General features: G+C 29.5%; 1 pseudogene; it reads left to right on the top strand.

The window, feature by feature from the left end:
- Nucleotides 1-226: 226 nt before the first annotated feature.
- On the top strand, nt 227-2,107 carry LOC112603062 (annotated as a pseudogene).
- Nucleotides 2,108-5,922: the final 3,815 nt, after the last annotated feature.

Genomic DNA, 5,922 nt, shown 5'->3' with positions numbered 1-5,922 from the left:
ATACATAGTATAATATCAGTGTGGTACTCAACACTTACAACACTTTTGAAAACAGCACCAGATGGTAAGAAACATTTCAAATCTGCTGGAACACGAGCACAGTTTTGAACGTCGCATCCAATCAGCCAATGTGACGGCCTTGTTCTTCCTGTATGTCAAGCCATCTGTCGAATCTAAATTCTATTTTCTTAATATATTACTCATTCATTTATATTTTTAAACCTTTCCAATGGTTTATGCTCTACTGGGAAGTATGACTGAAGAAGTTTATGCGGCTCTATTTGAAATTGTAAGAAATATTTTGCCTTTAAATTATCAACGTGTTTGTTTTATCACAGATTATGAAAAAGCTCTAATGTCAGCTGTCCAGCAATCATTTCCTGAAAGCCAATTAAGATGCAGTTGGTTCCATTTTACACAAGCAATTTTGTAATAACTTTTATGTACTTAGTGATCGTTTTATAAACAAAAAAAAAAATTTTCTAGTCAATTGTACGGTATTGTCACCGAAAGATGAACAGCGTTTTGAATTTGGTCCGTACAAACCCAGTTAATGAAACGAAACGAAAACACTCTGAGTTTTTAAAGTTTCACTATATTATAATAAAAACAAAGAGTGCGGAAGAAGTTGCACGACGCCACGACACGACGGAGCACGACAGGGGAGGGGGCTTATCGAACGGTGTGTCGACCGATGCAATGCCGGAATTACTCTGACTATTGCACCACAGGGTAGGTGACTGATCGATGCAATGCCAGAATAACTCCAACTATTGCACCATTGACCGAGTCACAAACCGTTCGACAAGTGAGGTCTGGGAGGCCGCCTTTCCTATTTGCGCAAGTCTGCCCGGGTGGGTCTTACTACAAAGTCGGAAAGACGGAGAATGGTATTGATGGTCGTGTCGTGGGGCCTTTTATACCCGGTCTATCGACAATTACCCCGGGTCGGTCCCGTGTTCTGTGACAGAAACACGAGAAGATACCCGGTGAATCAGTGATTACACCAAGTCGGTCTCGTGTTCTGTGACGAAAAGCACGAAAAACCCAATCGCTAACTGCCGATAGACGTACAATTTTCGGGATAAGTGCAAATGTCCATAATTCTCCACGCACATTACCCAAATCATAATTCAGATAATCATGCGTGGAAAATACAAACACCTGCACTTATCGCGCACAGCGCATACAATAATCAGATAATAAATTTGTCACGCAATGAAAACAATAATATAAGAATATAAAATAATAAGAGAAAATAAAAAATAAAAATAAAATAGAACATAATAAGAGTATGCGTAAACACCCAGTAGCAACTCGAATTTTCAGAATGGTAAATTTAAGTTTGATATTTGTATTAAAGTGTGTTTCTCTTTAATACTTTAATGTATTTTTAGGTGTTGGCATTACCTCATCTACCCGCTGCTAGGAATGACCCACGCTGTCCACAGTTTTCTATGGCTGATGGTTTCAGTGCTATCATGCGCTATACAAGACAGTTTCCTGTGATTGAACGAGGTATGAGAAATTTTTTAATTGTGTGTGTGGAATGTTTTTGGTTGTTACAGGTTGGTCCAGGTTTAATCAGTGTTTTTGGATAAGAATACAGAACCAACAATCATTTGGAGTCTTTCCATGCTACACTTTTAACTCAAATGCAAAGACACCCTAATATATGGAATTTTCTTCGTGAGTTTTTGCAATATATGATGTGTTAAGTGTTTTAAATGTTGCATCACTGTGTTATATATTTGTTATAATAAGTATCATATAATCTGTATTATTTCATGTTTCATGTTTAACCCAATAAGTACTAATGTTTATAAGAAGTGTTGTGATACAATGTTGCATCCTTGTCCTATATGTTTGTGTTTATATGTATCTTATTTATGTCACGTGTACACCACCTAAAACAAGGAGTTTATGGTAAATAATTGGTAAGTTAACTGCAGTTTAAAAATTTTATTTTCAATTAAAGTATTTTATATTTTTTGTTTTTGGTTATGGTATATTTGTTTTTTGAGTTTTGTTCTTACATTAATTATATAAAATATTACAATAATTTATTTTATACTGATCAATAATTTTACTTACAGAGAAACTGACTATCATTGAAAACCAGTATTTTGTTGAATTTGACCAAGCCAGAAGAAACCTCAGGGTGATTATTAATTTTTTTTTATTTTTTTTTACAAAAATATGTTTTTATGCTGGGTATTAATATTTTATAACACTTTGTTTATTTCCTTAAAAATAGATAAAATATAAAAAAAAATTGTATTTACACATACATTTTATAAATTTTCTTCGAGATGTAAAATATCAATAGTGTGCTACGCTTATGTGGCCTGATCACTAAAATTATTAAATGGCAATTTTTATTTTTATTCTTAAATATATTTCAGATCAGAGATGGAGCATCAAGAAGGGAACGAGAGAACACTACCATTGTTTTAGCAGGGTTTGTGGAACAACTCAATAGAGATGAAGACCTCATTGGATTTTTGAGAAGGGCTGGACATCGTAATGATGCATATGTACAAGGCATATTTGGACCATATCCACAGGTAAAAATATTTTATAATTTTATTTCAATTTTGTAATTAACTTAGTATGATTATTTTTTTTGTAATAGGATCAGTAAGTTGCATTTTTTATGTTTAGCATAATGGTAACATGGTGAGTTATATTTTTCCTTTTTATGGAATACATTTATTTTTTTTATAAAATTTATATTATTTTTTAATAAACTATTTTACTATGATATATCATTTGTTTTATATTTGTTTCATCTATTATCCCTAGTAAATTGTCCTTTTTTTAGTTATTAAATGCAATGTATAAGGTGTTATTTTTAAGTTTATATTACTCAAAGGTCTAATTTATACAACTTGTAAAGTATTATGTAATTTAAACAAAAAACCAACATGAACGTCATTCATTCAATGGATTCTATATGAAGAAAAGCAGTACTTTCAATATATTGTTTTATTAAAATATACATCTTAAGTATTGCATTGACCATTTTTATAGTGGCATATAAGTTGAGGTGTTTTAGGAATATTATATCTCTGATTGTGCTTATATTAAGAGGCCGTCGTACTCAAAACGTTACGTATGCAACGGCCGAGAGGCAGCGCTGAAGTGTTTTCGCGATCCGCAGGCGAGTGACGTTTATGCCACGCCCACGACTCGCAATCGGCGGCAGGCCGTCGATTGTGCTCAGTCGGGACTTCGGGAGCGACATTCATAAATTCATTATTCTATGAACGTTCGTCTAGGACGTTTCGCGTTATTATGAAATGCGTATACGTAAATGCCGACGTATTATTTTAAATGTCCGCGCGTACCCGCGATCTACTGATTATAATTTAAGTCACTGCTTACCTAAATATATGTATCTTTATATAGATCGTAGAAACTGTAGTATAACATAGCTTGATTTGTATTTATTGGATTATTACTTCATTATTCAAATATAATTATATAAATACATTTTTAACTACAAAATAGTTTGCAAATATTCATAGTTTTGACAAATTTCGTCAATACTTAAACCGCAAACGCTTATAAAAAAATATTACTAATTCAAATAAACCAATCTATTTAATTCAAATAAAAAACATACAATTTGAAACTACAACATTGTAATTTAATGATATTATTAAAACTATATTTACAATCTTACAATAAATATTATGATCAAATAATAACAAAAATGGTTTTCATAATTTACTATTTTTATTTTTTAATATTTCTACTTTATTTGATTCCCTAATATCTGGAAATGAACTATCTGCCGAAAAAAAAATAGTAAAAATAAACATATGTACAATGTACATGTAGGTATGAAATAATACAAATAACAATATATGTAGGTACGTCGTACGAAGTAATACGAGACTGTGTAGGTATATTGGGATATTATATACATTATACATTTTTAAAGATAAAATATATAATGTACAATTTATACATTTTTTTTATAAGTAAATAAGTCAATATTAGTTTACATGAAATAATAATAAAAATAAAAATATCGTAATGCACAATATTTTAAGTTTTGTGGTTAGGTTTGGACATTTAACAGATATTATTTATTTTCATTCGGGTCTATGATGTCCTGAACCAGTAACCGTTTTCCGTATTGAGGTATTACAATTTCTGGTAACAAGCAGTCTAGGTAAAATCTAAAATAAATGTAAATTAAATATTATTATTAAACATCGGTAAAAATTATTTGTATAAATTAAAACCCAGATATTTAACTAGCCTCGTTAATTTATGCTGCATAACATTTTCCCAAAACTCATTATTACGCTGTATAGTTTCAAAGTGTATCATATTTTCAGAATACACAACAAAATAACAATATTGTTTTTTGGCTATATGTAGCTGCCCTTGAACTTGGTAGTAATAGTCATGCGTTTTTTTTAATTCAAGCTCTCCGTTGGAATTTAGTTTAAGAAAATTAATCTGAAAATTAAATTTAATCTAATTTTTATTTTTCATATTTATTTTAGTTTATTTTTTCATACTTTTTTATCTATTATAGCGTCTTTAATATTGGTATAATCTTTAATTGAATAAGGACACTTAATTTCAACTAAACCGTCAATATCAATTAGTCCATCTAAAAAAAATATTTTGATCACCCAACTGAGTCAATAAGATAATTAAAAATTTAGAAAATAACAACAATTTTTTGCATAATATTTCTATATTTTATAATGATTATTATTTTCAGAAAATAATAATAATAATAATACCTGGAGAAGCAGCTAAATACGGAAAATCTTGATCAATAATCAGACCACAGGGTGAAATTGTTTGACCTTTAATATTTTCAAATTTTTTAATTGCTTTTGGCTCCATTTCTTTCCCATATTCAGTTGCTGCCGATGTAAAAGACCTATACAACATATCATATACAACATTTTTACAGGAAGTTTTTAGTTTTCTTTTGCAAATCCTGCCGAAGTTGGAGGCAGTAAGTCGATTTCTTCTTTCATTATGCCATCTTTGACATCTAGACTGATCTCTAGTTTCTACTTCTAATAATCGTTTTTTATTACTTTCCAGTGAAAGGGAACTCAAAAATTCATTTTTTTTTTTTGTTCAATTTCGTCTAATGAGAATTCTTTTAATAACGGTTCGGCCAACCCATAATTTTCATCAGCATCACACGATTTATTTAAAAATAATTTTCTCTTTGGAATTAATTTTCTTCTATTTTGTAATAATGTCGCTTTACGTTTTCTAGACTTTAAAAATCGTTTTCCAACATTTCCTATTTTAAAAAAATGACTACCTACATTAAACCTGCATTAAAATATATTATATAATAGTACCTATATTTTTCAGTCCAAAAATTTATTTAAACTTGAAATTTTCACAATTTTTAAATTTACGGTTAAATCGCAATATGAAATTAACAAGTCACTTTGCATTTAAATGTAAATTGAAAATTACGCTTAAAACTTAACTTATAAGAAAAAAACCTATAACTTAAACTTTTACCTGGGCTAGGGTTACCACATTGTGTCTTTAGGAAAAGAGTACGTAATATATAAAGCCATAAAGATAATATAAAAACTCTAATTTCATAGTTGATATTTATTTAATTAACAAGACATTTTATATACTGAAATACATAATATTATCATATACCTATGATATATTTGGTTAAATATTAGTTTTTATTTATAATTTTAATTAGGTACACGCCACACGGGTATTTGATTAATATATATGTTTAAGAATTTAATATTTATTACTGCTTCGTATTTTTGATAGCAAACATTTGTCTTTAATACAATAATCATAAAACTGAGTACAGTCAAAATGCTTAAAATTGTATTGTGTCATCAACAAATTTTTTACAGAATCGGGTAGAAGTCTATTTCTGTCATCAGTCCATTG

The sequence above is a fragment of the Melanaphis sacchari genome, unplaced genomic scaffold, assembly GCF_002803265.2.
Source record: "Melanaphis sacchari strain LSU unplaced genomic scaffold, SCAv2.0 Contig955_pilon_pilon, whole genome shotgun sequence".
NCBI lineage: Eukaryota > Metazoa > Arthropoda > Insecta > Hemiptera > Aphididae > Melanaphis > Melanaphis sacchari.
This window is presented reverse-complemented; position numbering and strand designations above follow the sequence as displayed.